The sequence below is a fragment of the Aptenodytes patagonicus genome, chromosome 2 (assembly GCF_965638725.1).
Source record: "Aptenodytes patagonicus chromosome 2, bAptPat1.pri.cur, whole genome shotgun sequence".
Lineage (NCBI taxonomy): Eukaryota > Metazoa > Chordata > Aves > Sphenisciformes > Spheniscidae > Aptenodytes > Aptenodytes patagonicus.
The window spans coordinates 140,403,071-140,422,428 of NC_134950.1; the positions used below are offsets into that span (position 1 = coordinate 140,403,071).

Sequence of the window (19,358 nt, forward strand, 5' to 3'; positions counted from 1 at the left end):
ACAAAAATGTAAAATATGGAGGACAGGGTAATGGACTAGAGAGTGTGTCCTTCAGCTTAGCAAGTCAGCTCCAGCTTGGAGAGTAGAGAGTTATTTTTGCACTTAGCACTTGCTTACTGACCTCCGTGAAGAATATCAGTAAAATGATTTTAGGTACCTTCCATTACCACAGTTAACGAACTCCAGCTCTCTAAAGAGGAAAAGGCATTCCTTTATTCCTATTTCATACACAAGGATGTAAGGCAGAAGAGGCAAATGTTTGCATTTCTAAAAAAGAGAGGTGACCAACCTAGTAATTTTGACAAGAATCAGAAAACTTTAGATAGCTGACCTTCAGGTTCAGACCCAGTAGATATGTAAACATTAAAAATGGGATTTATGTAGAATTTACCCACTTCAGTGCAAAACTATTAAGGTGGAAGCTTCCATTCAGTCCTGAAAAGCATCAAACTATTCTGTCTCCTCCTATATTACTGCTTGTGGTTTATTTATTTATTTGGTTGGGGGTTTATTTATTTATTTTTAATTCTTTAAATTAAAAGTTCCTAAGTGTTATGGGGAATGATTTAACAAGTCTAATACATGCTAGCTGGTTCAATCTAATTCAAAGCAGGGGTAAACGCAAAGGGTTTTTTTGTAACATGACCAGATGAATATATAATTTGTGTAGGCTACAGGAATGAAGAAAGAGAGTGGCAGCGACAAAGACAGACTTCTGGATTTCAGTTCCCATTAACATGTTTATCTCACTCTCCTACAAAACACAGGAACAGTCTTGAGGGAAAAGGCTTGACACCAGATCTTCCCCTTTACAAGCCAGTGCTCAGCTACAGAGTTAAACCCCGTCTTCTTCCCTTTCTTTCATGCTCAGCAAATCTTCAATTGTCTTCTGTACAGCATTTGAGCTTTATGAGGAGCATTTGAAAGTTCTCTTAAGAAGACAGTGGTTAGACTACCAATCTAGCACCTAGGTGAGGTGATCTTGGAAGTCCTCAGGCAGGTCTCCTGTTCACAATTCAATTAGCAACTATTCACTTGAGAATTACATACACACAGGCAATGCTATTTTTCACCCTCTTGTTGCATTTTAACAGGCATAAGTGAGCACATATCAGGTACCTCAAAATAGGCCTTACCTTATCTATAAGAGAGAATTTTGAGCCTCAGAACACAACAGATGTGCTCTCCTGAAGCTTTGTAAAGCTTGGAGACTTGTCCTGTCCATTCATTAATTCTGCAGCTGCAGGTAGCCTCACACATCATACATTTTAATTCACTTTCTGGGGTTTCTGACTTCCCCTGTACCCTGAGGAAGGAGCCTGGCTGCCTAACCAGAGATTCTGCCATGCCTCCGCATATTTGGCTTCACACCATACTAGGTGTCACCTGTGGGTAAAAAGGCAAAATAGTGGCCCAAATCCTCAGTCTTCTGCTTCTCAAGATATTTCAGCAACCTACTTTATGGTTATTTGTAGAGAGGGGGAAACTTTGAAAAGCTGTATTCCTGCTACAACAGAGTGATCCTTGGAATGCCTGTAGGATCCTCAGTCAAACATCTGGATATTAATAAGCAACCCCTTTATGCCTGCTTGTTTCGTAAAAGTAGACTATTCACTGGAGTATTGTTTCTTACTCCCTCTCACTAGGTAAGAAATTGATTATGTGTCATTTCTCCCTTCCCTTCATCACTCACAGGCCATGTCTTCAGGCCTTCTTCGATGGTATATCTTGAGCTTTGGGTGCTCTTTGGACCTGTCTGTATGCTTGCTTTTTTCATCACTAACACCCTTCAGAAACTTAATCAAGCCTTCTTCCTTTCAAGGGATGATGGCTAATAAAGCTAAAGTTTGAGGACCGAATCAGATGGACAATATGACCACTGGAAAAGATAACTGGACAAAAATCCACTGAATTGGTGGGAGCTTTTCAATTCGATCAATATGGTTAAAGATATGTGCAGGCTTACATCTTTGCCCAATCAGTGCAGCTAGACCAACTGTTCATGTTTCAGAAAAATTAAGATAATTGATTACATCGGGAATTTCATAGAAAATTTTGGCCTTGCAGAAAAAATTTTGACCAAATAGAATGAAAATAAAATTTGAATGTCCTACAAAACACTTTTTTTTGGGAAAAAAAGCATTTAAAAGTCAATAGAAATAATATGGAAGTGTTTCAAAAAGACTTCAGTTCTCGAGTATGGATTATATCATAGTTACCATTGAACCTCAAAATAAAAAATAATTTTGAAACAAACATCAACGTTATTCTCCAATAAATGTAGAGAATGCTGTGAGCCTACTGAAATGCTTTGTTTCAAATTAGAAAACACCTTTCAAGCAAATTTAATCAAAATTGATACTTTCCTTTAAAAAGTTCAATTTTGTCAAAATGCTGTTTCCTGACAGCTGCAGCTATAACTTATATTTAGAAGCTTCCAAAACATTTTAATTTTGAGGTTATTATACAGATACTTCCAGTGCTAGAAGAGAATATTGTGAACACTGAAGGCTTAGAATAGCCTTTTCAAAGCAGGATCAAAAGTTTTAAATGTTGCACATGGATATGGCTGGGAAATTATTTCATGAAACAAAAAACATTTGGAAAATGTTTGGAAAACATTGCTTTCCCTAAATCTGTACAAAGAACTGAAGTCTCAAGCATTTGCTAAGGAAAAATATGATATCATATCCTCCTGATTATTCAGTTGTAATGTATTTTGTCTATTTACTCACACATAGCATGAGACATGAACTCTGGGGCAGAGGTGAGCAGACTTCAGTAAGGGAGGCTGGTGCCTGCTGAACACCCATTATTTACACCAGAAGAGCTGCCAAAAATAGGAAAGAACATAAAATTAGAAGACAGGAAGAAAAGGCAATCCTGATAACAAGGAATAAATAAACAAGGATCACCCTCTCCCTCTCCCTCTCTCTCCCCCCCCCCCCATTTATTTATTTATTTATTATTAATGTAGAAGACACTTAAGCTGTTTTTTAAAGGCATTTTCATGGCACCATTCCTTGGAGTCTTAGAACACACAGTACCTACCATTGCTAAGCCATAGTTCATTTCACTAGAGGTATCCAGAAAGCTAATTATCTCCTGAGAACTTGCTATAATTTTAAGGGTTTTGCACAAGATGTTAACTAATCACACAGCTCCCAGATATTTGTAACATGCAGTGTGACTCTGTGGTTGCATTTAAATCAGAAACAGGCATAACTACTGATGTGTTGTTTGTTAGTGCTGCACAGCAAGCAAAATGCTACATTACACAGTGCCAAATTCACAATACTTCATCGGTTATGCTTCAGAGATAACAGAAAGCATACAACACTTAATCAGTGTTCAGTGTTCCACAGGCTATATTAAATAATAATAATAATAATAAACTGAGAAGTACTTCAGGAAAAAACAGACTACAAAATTAATTACAAATTGCAAATATGATGCAAATGAATGCAAACAAGAAAAACAAAATGTGCATTTTTCTACCAAACACGGACCCGATTTGGAAAACCCAGGCTCATTGGGAAATGAGAGCTCACAGGTCAGGCCTTATATTATCTACACTGGCTCAAAACTATAAAAATTTGAGGATGTCCAAATATGAAAAGTAAAACTTACGACCTTAAGTTGTTTACATTATTTCTGTTGGTAAACACACTCAGAACATATTCACAATTTAGAATTGTTACTTTTTAATAAATACTGAAATCAAAACTGCTGCAGACAAGTGTTGGATTTCCCACCTATTTTCAGAAATGGGTGCAGAAAGAAAATATGGCTTATTGAATTTGAAAACAATAATGTTGACTTCTTTGGAAACTATGAATAATGCTATTGAGTGTTTCCCCTCCCCGCCCCCCCCCCCCATAAATAGAAGTAAAAACAACCAGCTAGTCATTTTACAACAAATCCTCGCTTTTAAAAGTTGTAATTTAATGCAATCATTCAGTCAATAGCCAGAAGTGAATATACATGTTTTCTAACGTATAGATAAAATATCTATCTATATAAAGACAACAAAAAAAGAAAAAGAATTAGAAAATAATAGTATACCATTCCTGCAAGAGTTAACATTTATGCCTTGTCAATCATAATTTGAACAGAATTATGATAGATAAGTATGATAGATAACTGTTACCTCTAAACTTCTGACGTGAATTATTTAATTAATTGTTCCTACTTTATGCTACAACATTAAGCATATTTCAGTAGGTCCATATATATTTCAATAGGTGCATCTTTTAAATTTAGGACTATGTCATCACCAGACTAAATTAGAGACTAGATAATTAATGCTTCTGTTAAAGCATCTTGACACGTGTAGGCTTAACCACTGCCCTTCATTTAAGACAGCCACATGAAACATCTATTTGTAAATTTCTACTTAATTTTAAAGCAAAGGAAACACCAATATAACTTCATAGGGCAAATAAATGGTAAAAAATCAAAGAAATTAAGATTTTAACAATGCAGAGAAAGCCTATATCTGTGCATGTTGCAGAATTTATTCCCTTCTAATCAGAGAATCGAGGGGAAAATGAACTAGAAGAAAATCTACAGAGATTTATTTTCAGTGCATATCTAATGACTGATGTGGATTTCCAGTTTAAGCTCAGTGGGAAAAAAAAATGGCAAAAAACTTTGCAGGAAGCTGTGGTATTTGCCATAGAAATTGAATCTTGCCTTGAAGCAAGAAGCAGCTGTTACTGAGAAATATGGAAATAATTTACCATAAGAGGCAAACGCATGAAGAAAAGAGATTCTAATCTGGTTCATTATATTATTGAATTATTAAAAAAAAAAAAAAGGCAGAAAAACAAAAGAAATAGGCAAAAATGCAAGCTGTCAGAGATAAATGCTGACACTATGGGGAAAAACCATTAAAAGATCACTTAGTTAACTAGAAGGCCAGAGTGGAGGGTCTCAGGTGTTCAATGAAACCTGCCTTCCAGCTCAGAGGGAGTCTGGTTTAAAGTAGAGAAAAGAGTTGCAGACCTAAAGGATAAAAAAGGTGTTTACACTCAAAGATAAAACTACAGATCAGAAATGCTGAAGAGCCTAAAACGTCTGGGATCAAAACCAGAATCTCATAATTACCTATTCCTATTTAGGAATTGTGCCTACTTAACCCAGATTTCTAATCTGTCTTTGAAAAGTGAACTAGAGAAGCTCAGGTAGCCAAAATAAAAAGGATGAACTGATCAGCGGCTTGTATTTCATTATGGCCAAGAACAGTATCCTATCCCAGGAAAAGGACTTTAACTTTCAGTGTCTTAGACACCAGACAAAAAAAAAAAAAAATCCACAGAAATAAAGTCTTATTCAATGGCAATATTTTTGCCAGCTCTAGTACTTAGTTTGAAAAAGTCATTTTGGGGAATAATTAACTTTAAACCCGCCTCCCCCCAAAACAGAAATTTTCAGTGTGTTATTTAAAGTCCACAGGCCAAATTGTCTATCAATTAACTCTGACTTCAGAGACTCAGCAAAAATGCAGCTGCAAAGAGTAGAACTTTGCTAGGATGAAAATTTCTTTCCAACTATGTAGTTTTGAAAGAGCCTAGCCTTTTAAGGTCCCATTTTTGAGAAAAGACAATGATGAACTCTGCATTTCTACTACTAACCAGTCTACCCTACTTTAATGCTTAAGTACTTGTTAAAACTCACTCACATCATTGAGATTTAAACACAGTTAAATAATTTCATGAATAAGGGCCTATATATACACAACAGGTTTTTTATGCTTTTTTAGTTGTGATGACTTCACAATCCATTTTCAAGCTCTTACACATGAGGACCCATTAAGTTCAAGGAAAAAACCCAGCATTACTTGCTTAAAATTTCCCTTTCTAAGTAACCCTATAATTTTTGCTTCCACACAACTTTGCCCTGACTCTTTTTCAGAAATCTAATCTAGGTCACCACATCATGTCAGAGTCTTCCTGTATCATATATAATTTGCCTGAAACCTTTTGGTTTCTGATGTCTTCAGTGCTGGATTATATCCTTTTATTTGTGCATTCCTTTTGATCATTTCATCTCAGTTCTCTGTATATATAAAAATAACAGCTGATGCACATATGAATTTGAATGCCATACTAAAATGAGTATAGAAGATGGAGTAAAACAGAGATTAAAAATGCGTGTGCAAGAGATGAGATTGGAAAGGTTCAGTGGGACAGTTCAGTGTGTAAAAGAAGCTCAGAATTTTGGATGATTACCTAAATTTTATTCTGAAAACATTTAAATCTCATCTTCAGAAAGAGCTCAAGCTCAGCGAGACCCCTGATGGGATTATCACTTCCTAATTCCCTCAAAAAGTTTGAAGCTGAGTCAAAATTAAACTGGGTGACAGTTCAAATGTGTAATTTTCATTTTGGATGTCTACAGTAATTTAATTAAATGATCATACTAGTGGTAACCTCTCTCTCAGAGGCTTAGCTGGTATCTTACAGGGTAAAGTTGATGTCCACTAAGAAATTTCCTTAACAGGGAATTGTGAAAGAAAGCTTAAAATAGCAAACAACCAGAGCAACTGACAGACAAAAGGGTATCCATATTTGTTAGATTGCTGAAATGTGTGGTAGGGACTAATAGGGAACATCAAGAAAAACATATGACAAGGTTGAGTGACATTCCACATTTGGGTGGCTAAAGAGCAAAGCTGTAAGAAAAACAAAGTGATTGCCTGGAGTGCAAAGATCCTGTCAACATGAAAACAAGTTAAACAAACAATTTGACTCTTTTAATTCATATTGAAGACTGTGTCACCGTGATGTAACTGAACTCTTTAAAATCAAATCAATCAATCTCTGTAGCACTTTGTGGAAGAGCAAGAAGCAGAAAATAGAAACTTGACAGCCCAATCTACCTTTGCCCTGATGTTAACTTGTCAACATTTATAACCCCAGAAGGATAAATCAGACAATATATAAATTATTCTTAACAGAAGTGACAGCTGCTGTCCTTTTTCTCTCAATGCATGCAAAACTCACTGGCTTGGTTTCATCATCATCATCATCATCATTATTATTATTATTATTATTTAAAAAAAAAGTCTCCCTAACATCATCTTCAACAGATAGACAAAAACTGTTGTAAATCCAAAAGAAAAACAACTAATGCTTTGAAGTGTTGGGGATGGTTTCACTCCACCACGAGCAGATAAACAACAATCTTGTTATTAGTAAAGATGGCTTTGAATAGAAGCACAATCCCTCTCTGCTGGGGTCCAGAGCTTCCCAGAACTGTGATTACAGCTGAACAGAAATGACATCTGGTGCACTGAAATAACACTCCAAGCCTTCTGGACCATAGGAACCTCAAAAGAACCTCAAAAACAATGGTAAACCACTCCACCATTCAGGGCAGGAGTGATGCTGCCGACAGCTCTGCTTCAGAATTGATGTCCTTCCCGGGCACTGGTCATTGGAAGAGACACGAAACAAATCAAACTGTTCTTTGTTCCCCTTCCAGAACTCAGCAAACACTGATCAACAAATGTAAAAAGTTCCCTTATTTTGATAAAACAGAATCCCTCAGTAACTTTTGATGAATTTGACGTGTTGAAAACTCAAGAGTTAACTGGAAAAACCCGCAAACACAGCTTGGCTCGCTGCAGTATGGATGAAGGATGGAGCTGAGAGTCTTATTGTCTTACAAGTCTTTCAGTATTATTGGCTGAGTGGGCTGAAGCCTGAAAAGAGAGGAAGTCTATTGATTCCCAAAGCAGGCTGGGGCCTTTCAGATCTTTCAGGACCTTTCAGGTCCTCTGGGAGCTCAGTAAAACCTTCGGTGGCTATAACCCGGAGCATTTGCTTCATTTCTCTTCCTGCAGACTGCAGTTGTGTGTTTTAAGGCTTTGGGCACTTCAGACCGACTTGTGGATCTGTTTTTATTTTGGTGAGCTGCTGCTGTTGTCCAAGCACTCAGGTGAATAAAAGGTTTACAGTTTGGTCAGTAGTATATGTAAAGGGGTCTGGTTTTGAGCCTCAGAAAAAGCATTATGAATTAGATTATTATGTCTTTAGAGGTGAAAAGAGCTAAAGCAATCGAAGGAGACAGAGTGTCTAGGCGTGTTAAAGAGCAATATCACTTGGAAGCAGGACCAGCATTTTACAATGTCTAAACAGTTTGTTGAGGAGGCTGGTAAGAAGTGTGAAAAGACAAATTTGGAAGGACAATTAGAGAGGATCAAGATGAAATACTAGCTGTCAAACTGCAGAAAGTATTTTAAACTAGCGTTAGCAGATGCTTCAAATATTACTCAGAACAGACAAAAGGAAAATGCGTGCGTGTGTGTGTGTGGAGAGGACCCTAACCCATGAGACTAAGAAAGGGATTGAGTGATAGGGTATATAAAATACACTGATTATTGATGCAGTTCTTTTGCTTCTCTCTTTGCAGAAGACAGAAGTGAAAGCTGTATGTGTAGTCTGCAGGTAAAAGGTTAGGTAATTATCCAAACATACCTGAATTGCTAGCCTAGAAAATGCACTGAATGTCTCATCTAGGATTTGTCAGCTGGTTCTTCAGTACAAGGACAATGTATTTCCTTAGTGGTAGTTAGTTTCTTAGTGACTGTTTCCACCTCTACTCCCTGTACCTTCCAATTAAATCCCAGGCTGTGCCAAGAAAATGGAGGTAAAATAAAACAGCAGTCCTTCAGTAGCTAGAAAGAATATGTTTTCCTTTATCTACACACAGTCAATGGGGAAAAGTAAATGATAAATGCTCTTGCTCCCACATGTGTGTCATATTGTTCTCATAGCATGGGACAAACAGAAGGCAGTATGACCTGTTGCATAGCAGGGATGGGACAAACCAAGGGGATCTGAAGCCGTAGACAACAGATAGCTTTGCCGTCTGGAACTGCTGGCATTTCAGTCTCCCACCCTGACTCACCGTTGTCTGTTATTCATATGTAATGCTGTTGTCTCCTTCATTCTTTCAGAGGTAAGAGGTTATCTGAAAGTATATTTCATGGCAATTAACAAATATGAACATCAGCATTCCGAATGGCCACAATATTCTGCAGAGTAACAATGGCAAATTCTTTTATTGCTTACTTTCAAACAATAAAAACCAATCCAGTAATAAGTATTTGCCAGAACAAAAAAGAAAACAAATACATACAAATTCTTGGTATGGGATTGAGCAAATGAAAAGATGCAAACATATATGACTCATTTTTCAGGTTGAATCACTTATTTATGATGTCTGGTATAATTAAGATTGTGAAAACTTAAAGATCTTTTTTACACTTTACACATTTTCAGCTAATCAGAACTGTTTCTTTATTGGCTGTTTTATGTGAATGCTGAATAGCAGTCCCTTCTTGTAGCTTTTTTTCCTACAGCAACTACTGAAGTCTTCATTTACACTGCACGAATTATCCTTAGCAGCAGGTAGGAAGCAATCAGCAAGGTGTAGCTGGCAATAAGTCTATTTTCATTACAAGATGGTGAGAGCCAGGGGACATGACATTTGTCCAACATAGTCAGGGAGGACTCTATTAGGAAAATCGACTCTGGAGAATTGTAGTCTTGCTGAGGAGACATTGAAAGGTGTAGTGTGGGAAAGAGTGGTTATTTTTGTTTTGGGTTTTTTTGTGTGGTTTTTTTTTTGTTTGTTTGTTATTTTCTTTATTTTTCTCATTAGGGTAATGAAAAGACAGAAGTAAGAAATAATTTAAATCCTTTAAAAACTTCCTACAATGCCATAAAATGCATATAATTCTCCTGCTCTTGAGTACTCTGAGTATTTCAGACTACATCTCTGTGAAATGATTTCACAGCAACTCATTAGTGAAACTATCAGTAACAAACTTGGAGGAGGAAAGCATGAGGATTTTGGGGATAAAAGAGAATCACAGCTAATAGAATTAGATCACACTGGATAAATTTTTCAAGAAATAGTAGAATAAAACAGGGGTGGGAGGGAAATGGGCAAACTCATAACTACCTAACTTTAGATACCAAATTGAGATAAACAAATTCAGAAACCAAATGTCCCAGAGTGTCCCTTGAAGGTGATTGCAGTCCCCCAAAGTTCTTAATTATCTTTTGAAGGTGACTGTCTCTCCTCTTGAACTACAACGGCAGGAATTTTCCTCCTTGTATCTTCTTATTTCTTGTTTCAGTTTTCCTCTGAGTAATCACTCTGGTGCCTCCCTTCAGTGAGCAGGAATATTGTATGCTTTAAAGTATTTACTGAATGTCTTACACGGATTTTTTTTTTCTAGAACTGTAAATACAAAGAACTCCTTTAAGCAAACGAATGCCCACCAGGCTGTATTTTGTTTCCTTTTTAAATAATATATTTGGTTGCTACTGGCCTTGGAACTAAACTTCCTACTTTACCATAAAGTAGGAATAAAAGTATCCTGTTAAGTTTCAGAGTAATAACTCATTTTTTCATTCTTAGTCAAGCAAAATTCCTAATATAGTAAACACTGTAAACTCAGACTTGAATATAGGCTACAGTCTCTAGCTAAAGGTATTAAATATAGAAACAACTTGAGAAATTCTTATACATGTATATCATAGAATCATAGGATAGTTTGGGTTGGAAGGGATCTCTAAAGGTCATCTAGTCCAACCCCCCTGCCGTGGGCAGGGACATCTTCAACTAGATCAGGTAACTCAGAGCCCCGTCCAACCTGACCTTGAATGTTTCCAGGGATGGGGCATCCACCACCTCTCTGGGCAACCTGTTCCAGTGTTTCACCACCCTCAGAGTAAAAAATGTAAGCCTCTTAAGAACATTAATATTTATGTATATTTACCTGAATAAGACCCCTAGAATATAGGTGAATAGATGTCTTTTCCAGAGATGGGGAAGTGAAACATCAGATTGCTTGCTCAAGAAATCTGCACATGGCAGGATACCAAACCCTCCTCTTCTGGGTCCTAGGTTAGCATTTGAACTGCAGGAGGAGCACACCACCACCTTCAGTGGATTATACCTTTAATTGAAAATAGAAAGGAAAACATATTAGTCCTCATCTCTTCACACACCATCCACCTCTCTCAGAACCTGAGCAAGAGGACTCTGTCAAGCTTCTCAAGGAAATTCTCTCTTGTGGCTTTTATGTGGGCTATGGAATACGAGGTCTTTCCCAGGTACCTGACAGTTAACACACACACATGAAGAAAATGAACATTGGGTGGACAAGCTAAGATGTAGCAAAAACATTTTTCTAACCATTTTTATTTCATTTTAAAGTCTAAAGGCTAGAAAATGTAATGGTTAGATCTCAGACATTTGCATAAAATATTAACATCACTTCAGAAAAACTCAAATGTGGTACTTCTCCCTATAGAAAGCATAGTATGGCTACATGTTCAATAGAGTAAGAAACATGGAGAAGAGCTGCAAAGCTGGGTGGGGGAAGGGGGGAAGGAAAAAATATAGAATAGAACCGACACCATTCTTATCTTCATGGAAAATCTCCAAGTTGAGGCGACTGCCCTGAAGTGTTGGCTTGGTCCTGAAATGCTGGTTCACTCCCGATTTTAGAAAAAGAGTATTCTCAGATCAATTTTTTTTGTTTGGTATTGGATGACATGCTTTGCAAAGGGCACTTGATTACCCTTTCAAGCTCTCTCAAATGCCATCTAGTGCCGACTGCATGTTACAGAAATTCATGCTGTGCAATATTGGACAATTAAAACTCAAAAAATGAAACAGGCCTCAGACAAACTGTCTCCATGTGAATTCTGAACAACAAAAAGAAGTCAAGTTCTAGTTTCACCTTTTTTTAATTGATCCCTTTATCCATGTATTTTCCTTTAATTATCCTTTATCACAATTAATCTTACTGCCTAAGGCTTCACATGTTTTTTTTAGGAGCAAGCAGGTATCACTCACCTCACTGCAAAGAAGATCAAACAAGAATGAGGCATAATTACCATCCCTTGATCCTCAGTCTGCTCATATCTCCAGACTACACTAACTCTTTATGGTTCTATGGAGATACTTCAGCAGTCTGACATTATTACAGGATAAAGCTTCTTGCCATAGCTATACACCAAAAGATTCCTTCGCGTATTCCCATAAATACAGTTGATATTTCACAGGCTAAATTTACCAAATCTAGAGATCCCAGTCAAAAGCCTTTAAAATAAAGAAATTAAACATGATTATTTTGAACTTAAGTGGGTTTTTAAAATTGCTGCAGCCATAGACAAAGATTATGTGTAGCGAACTTCTGCAGCTTCATTCACCAAATAATCTTCACTCTGTTCAAGAATCGCCAGCCCAACCTCAAATACTCATTAATACAGGGTATGCGTTATCTTTTGTGCTCTGTCACATGAAACAAGGAAAAATAGTAAGAACAACAGTGTAAGTCAAAAAAGTTTTTGAGCTGAACACTAAACTTTCTAGTTAATGATTTTCTTGTAGCACTGTATTAATGTAATTCTATGAAATGAACCAATAGCAGAAAATACAACTACAGCTAAACCTGCTAACCTTCATGTCTATTTAATTCCCAAGAGAAAAGGATTTTATTCTGCACTCTACGTCAACTGACTCAGGTTAAAAGCTTCTTTATATTCTTGAGTAGGTGCAGCAAATTTAGCTCTTTGCTTTCATATTTGTTGTGATGTACATCTCTACTGCACTACAATATACCCTTTGTTGTACCAATTTAAATATCATCCATACATGAAAGACAGTGAAATTATATCAGCAAGTTTTTTCTGAAAGCAAGCAGTGTTGGAACAAAATGAAAGCAGCAAATAAATCCACCCTGCTCCTCTCTAGCCTTCTAAAACTTTCTCAAGTTCTGGGAGATGGGAGAGAAATGCAATTAAAACAATTCACTAAGTGCTTTATTTGCCACCTGCCATTCATTGAATACCTGCTGATAAAAGTGAGTTTTTTTACTTGCAGATTTGCCCTGATAGACTGGAATTATGAAAGTTCGTGAGTGCTCCAGGAGCCACATGAGGATAAATATAGATTCAATCAAATCAAATCAAATTTGGCAATAAAGAGGTAAAAAGTGAATTACTTTCAGCTTGTCCCAAGGACATTTTTGTTTAACAGAACCAGAATAGTTTAGGAAGGCAGTTTTGTCAAAAATGTAGAAAACCTTGTACTGATCAATTCTTCTGTTACTTTGTTTACTATACAAATCGCAAGCTATTACAATTTTCAAAAGTTATTTTATCCAAAACTTATCATACATTCGGAGATGTTTGTGGAATATTATCTTCACTAAACCTTTTAACTGTCACTTTTTAGGCTATTTGTTAAGAAGAAGGTGGTTTATATATTTGTGATGTAAGTGTGCATGACCTATTCCTATCCTTAATTCCAACATACTCACTGGCCAATTTCAGTGAATATGACAGAGCAGCAGAGATCTCAGGGGAGCTGCAGGTGTGTTTACATTAGTGTTTTATATTAGATCACCCCTGCACTTCTGAAGTGAATGTCCCAGCTGTTCCTCTTTACCTTGCTGCGAGTCACATAATAGATTTGGCTCCTTCTGAACAAAACTGACTCAGAGATGGAGGTCCAGGAGAGCTCTCACTTCATGGAACTGGACAAGAGCTAACTTGAGGTAACCGATCTCCCTACACCCCACTCCATTATTTGTAATGTGGTCATCAGATTCTTAAGACAGGTCTTTTGCCTTACATAGTTACTCTTGCTGAGTTGCACTAATAGTGTAAGTTACTACGTTTGTGAAAGGGAGAACCTTGTATTGCACAGCACTGAAAATGCTAAAAAGTAAATCTCTCACTAGACATCAAAAAAGAGAGTGAGGAGGGGGAAAAAAGAAATCTTTTCCATTACTACTATTGCTTAGGGATCTCCTTGTGAAGAATCAGTTGGTACAATAGTAAGATGATACGTATGTGCAAACCCAAGGTACCTGGGAACGGAAGATTTGAACACTGAGTCCAATTGTAATTGCTAGTACAAGCGACTAATTATTACATTAAAATTTTCTTTCTATTTAAATGTATCTTTTTCCTTCTTGTCATTTGCCTCTTAATGTAACTATAGAGAAAAATTGTATGTCCTCACAATGTGCGTTTTTTTTAATTAGAGAACTTTTGTAACTAATTCTCACACTGCTTACTAAAATTCACCTCATCCTACTGATTAAATGCGTTGGAAGAGCTGTTATGTGCAGCATATCTGTATGTCATAAATCCATATGATCAGATAGGGTAAAAGAGAAATGCTCTGTAAATGCTGAAGTATGTGTATAATTGACAGTGACTATTCATCTGACCTTATATGTTAGATCGTGGAATTGATTCAAATTCAGAAGTCAAATACATAATGTAAGTTATTTTGAGAACTTAATGTAATTACAGACTCAAAGCTTAGTTATACCAAGAAAAGGCAATTCAATTGCAGTAGTCAAATTTCATTGCTTTTAGAACTGGCTTCTTACAGATCTGTGAGAGAAGAGCTAAAAATACAGACATTATCTGTACCACAGTTATGATGCATGAAACAGAAGACTTCTGTGTACACATATAAAAGCATAGGAACTATTCTTGGTATACACAGAACTCCATTGCCTTTTGAGGATATTAAACACAGGCATTGCGTGTAGACAGCCATACTGATGTGGATTTTATTTTTAAGTTCACCTGAATACTTTCAAATTTTAAGACCTCCAAGACCCGAGGCTGAAAATAGTGGCAACAGGTACTTGGCAGCATTGACAATCAGGGATAGTTTGAAAAAGCAAGTCAGAATTAGCTAAGTAAAGTTTATAAACTAATTTGGTTTATGTTAGTATTCTTTTGAACCAATTTAACTCACTTAGTTTATAATGTCAGCATTTACAATGCCAATAAAAATAGAGCTTCAGACTATAACATTGGGCAGAGTTTCATTTTAGTAAACCAGGGAGATGCAACATTTTCATTTCAGCAAGTAATTCCTAGTAAAAATAAGGTCATTATAAAGTCATTCTTTCAACAGACTGATGGGAGGCAAATCTAAAATGACCCTGTAAGGATTTTAACTAGCATGTGGTAAAGACATAGTTAGGGTCTAAAATGCAGTAATTTCAAGTGGAACTGAAAAATAGTAATTTCTCTAGTTGAATACTTCAGGTCCATGATTGACTCAGTTTCTAAATCTTCCATACTGGATGCTAAATGAAAACTGAGCTAAAGACACAGAATTATTGTTAACCCACCAGTAAGATGTTAATTGCTTTTACATGGACCACACCAAGGATATCAATACAAAAAGAAATGCAAAATAAATATTTTAATGCTACAAGTTTCTTTTAAACTTAAAAAAAAAACCCCTATGTAAAAAGTTTTTTTTTTTTCCCTCTAATGAAATGAGCTCTTTACATATAAATTATATTGTAATAACAGAGCTCCCTGGTGGAAAAGAGTTCCTTCTCCTGCTGGCAAAAATTAAAATAATCACAGATGGCTAATGATCAAAAATACTGACTGACAGCTCTGAAGTACAAGGCATAGATAATATTCTCAGAGCTACAATTTATTTATACTCAGAACTGGCTTTAGGCACCCACAAAATCTGATGTCCTATTATAAAAGAGATCTTTTAGCCACCGCTGCAGTTTCTGCTGCCAGGGTTTTTCCTTAAGATTAAATTGATCTCCATAATAATTTCACCAATATGTTTGTGTTTCAGTGTACCAATTATTTGAAACAATCTATAACTAGCTGAATTTACTCAAACATATAGACTCCATTATTTTTATTTGCATTATACTTAAAATGTATATTTTGATTTCTTAGAAATAGTGTGTTATTCTTCAGAGTTAATATACTGCAGAACTCAGTCAGTGCAAAGAAAGGGTCCTGAAACACGTTAGTTTCTCGTATTTGAATGATGGTGTACAGAGTGTCTTGTTTCTTTGGTAGTGTTCAAAAACCTGTGAGGTGTTTGGTCTTGTTCCCACGTACGTTAGTTGAAATGTTGAGTTGATTCAGCCAGGAGGTAGATGAGCTTATAGGTAATTCTGGTTTTCTCAAATGTTTCTTATTTATCATCTTACGGCTCCCTTGAAAACTGTGCTAAACATTTTGTAGAGCAGAAACCTACCTCCAATTTCAAAGCACTGGCTGTGTTGTAGGCTTGTGATAGTTATAAATTTTCAGTACACATCCAACTTGCAGCATCAAATGTTTTCTAAGAAAATGTCTGCCTTTTTGAAGCGTAATTTCTAGCTCCTGTAACGTAGATGAAAAGCTGGAGATATATTCCAGACCCATTTAAAAGGTTTGGTAATAAGAAGGCAAGTTTTAAATACCCCTAAAATATTACCATTGGGTATTGGCAACATTTCCTATGAAAAATTATGTGTGAGTGGTAATGTAGAAATGTTTCTACTTCTTCGTCCATTTAACTTTCAGGTACATATGAGAAGACGGCACAAAAAGGGCAAAGTTTCTTTGAACTTCACTATTGATTTTTTGAAAATCATCAACCAGAAAACATAAAAAAGAGGGAGAGAGAGAAAGAGATGTTACTTTTGGAAAAGCTACATAAAATTACACATCTCGCTGGACACCAGAGAATTCAGAAGAAAGAAACCTTCAAATTCTAAAACTTCAGGAAAACCTACAGTCAGAATTTGCACTTGCTTAGACTCTGCAGTTCATCTCCACAAGCACCACAAACCAGGCTTCATTAGTCACAGAGCTCTCAGAAATACTTGCTTAATAAACCTTTTAATTTTAAACTAAGCATGAGTTTTGGACACCAGCTAATGATTTTTGTGCTGACAGTAGTAGTCTTGCTGATATGATGCGTAGCCTCAGACTGTAATATTGGTTCACATTCTTTTCATTCAAATGTCTGACTGGACCTCTGCTATATGAGCTGGAAGCTCTGGATATAAGAAGCACCGTTTATCAACGCAGCTGCTGTTATGCCAGGATAGTGTAAATTTTACAACAGCAGGCACGGAGTTGGAGTACTAATTAATGTAGGAACTTTTCCCCATGCAGACAGTATTATTGTAGATATATTGAGCTTCATCTTAAACAGGAGTGATTTCAGCAAATGTGTTAGATGAAATAATATCACTTAAGTGCAATTTATAAGTAATAGGCAGTCTGTGACTTACTAGCATTCCAGCAGTCACAAAGTCTTCCTCTGCTAGCTAGCTCGATAATGACTTAGGGCTAAAGCTGGTATACTGTGTTACATTATACAACACAGAAGTCAGTCATCAAAAAAAAAAAAAAAAGGAAAAGAGAGAAAAATAATTGTTTTTCGATGAAAGAGGTGTTAGGAGCTATAGGGGCTTCACAAAGCAGCACTTTTAAAGAGCATGTATTCATTCTACCCCTTTTGAAATTCAGTTACAGCTAAGTGAACTATCACAAGTAAACTATTTCACTGAACTGAACAACAATAAACCAAAACGAGTAGAAGTACTAAAAGCATGCCTGAGGCAACAGAAACTTTGGTGTTAATTTCCATTTCTTTCAAGTGCATTTGATGAATGATGTGACAAAAGAATCCTAATTAAAGTTGAAATCCTGAATACTAAATAAATTAGAAGTGCCACTACATTCATCTTCTACAATGATAATACTGCCACTTCTGCTTCTTCTCTGTGAGCCTTTGCTTACATCTGTGGCAGTAACTCTGCAAAGGGCCAGCACAGATGGGGGAATGGATACTGTTCCCCCAAATACAGAGATAATAGGACAGACTGCTTTGTTTCCCTTCACTGCCTTCAATTTACACAAAGAAAGCCCATCATCAGGAGCATTCGAATTATTTTTAGATATTTATTTTTCCTCTCAAATGACTTAAAACTTGACAAGCAACACTGCACTCTCTGGTCTTTAGTAGCACCAGACAAGTTGCTGTGTTTATGGCCGTTCATTTTTTATTTCTTTTATTACTGGAGAATCATTAAGTACATATATACTTAGGGTAATACATAATCCTAATGGGTTGGAAAGCAACACTGAAGGGATGAAATTCTATGGCTTGTGTCACACAAGCCAGGCAAGACAATCATAAATGACCTTAAAATCTATGAATCTTTCAAGGAGCTGCCCCATTCAATAAGCAGACTGGAACATGAATTATGACTCCCGAGAGACATCCTTTCCCTGCTCCCCTTTTGTTCCAGGGAGCAACTCTGAAATACTTTAGGAGAAGTTTATATCCCCGGTGTGCCCAAGCAGTAGGTTTGTGTTTTTCCATTCTCTTTCCACTCCTTACAGAAAGAGGGTTGGCAGAGGAGGAGGCCCTTCTATTCCCATCACAGCCACACTCAAAATCTGCCAATGCAAACAAAACTGATGCCTCAGTGTCTCTAAGTCCCATTTGTACTGCCTAAGGCGTGTGACAAGAGAAGTCCTAAGAACAGGCTGTAGTCAATCAAGAACTCAAAAGGAACCATGTAGTCCAATGTCCCAACTTTGTCAGTGACTAATAGTGGCTGCCTGTTAAAAAAAAGTGTAAAATCAAGACAAGCATGTAATTATACTTTTCCAAATTATTCTCCCAGACGGTAGCAATTCATAGAAAGTTCTGATTTAGAGTTCATGCCTTCATATTTAATGGCCCATGATGTATCGCACATACACAGAACACACATGACTTGTCTGACATGGTAGAAGACTCCAACCCTACAATAGCATAGGACACACAACACAGAGTGTCTTCTTTAATCCTCTCACAGTGATACCACGCTTCTTGGCTCTTTTTAAACAATGTGGTTTCTTTGTATTTTCTAAATGACAAAGGAGCCAGAACCTCTCTCTCCTCTACTCTTTTAATTTGAGGTTTTAAACAAGTTTTCAGATTTGTTCTATGAAATTCTTTTTTTCAGAGGAAATGACAGAGAGAATTATCTTGATGAAAAAGATAGATCGCTTGCTTATATCTGATGTATTTTAAGACCTGATTTGACTCCTAATCTAGCTAGTGAAATTGTAATGGGCTACATTTTTTGAAGTACTGCAAGTAAAAATGCAGCTTGTGTACACCCAGTATATAATTTCCAGAATTCTTATCAGCATGTGAATTTTGTAGCCCTAATTTTCTCCTATGAATTTTGGATTGATCTTTTAGAAAGGATATTTCTTGATCCTAACTGTAATAATGATCATTTCAGTGATCATGGTGGTGTTGGGCTAATTATTCTATATAGGTAGGTATACATAGATTTAATAAATTACCTAAGTAGGAGAGACTTGCTGAGACACATATTGTGTCTTATTATTTAATGAAGTGCCTATCTTACACATGTAAATTGAATATTTGCAGCACCAGCTCTTGAATTCTAACTTTACATTCAGCTACTAACAGTGAGATATTTTATTTCAATTTCACTCAGCAAAAAGAAAATTTTT

The 19,358-nt window shown here is 36.4% G+C and overlaps 1 long non-coding RNA gene across 1 annotated transcript; it reads left to right on the forward strand.

The window, feature by feature from the left end:
* The first annotated feature begins 13,438 nt into the window (after positions 1–13,438).
* Positions 13,439–16,724, forward strand: LOC143157509 (uncharacterized). Its single transcript, XR_012994809.1, has 2 exons — positions 13,439–13,588; positions 16,392–16,724. It is a non-coding gene; the product is annotated as an uncharacterized LOC143157509 (long non-coding RNA).
* Positions 16,725–19,358: the final 2,634 nt, after the last annotated feature.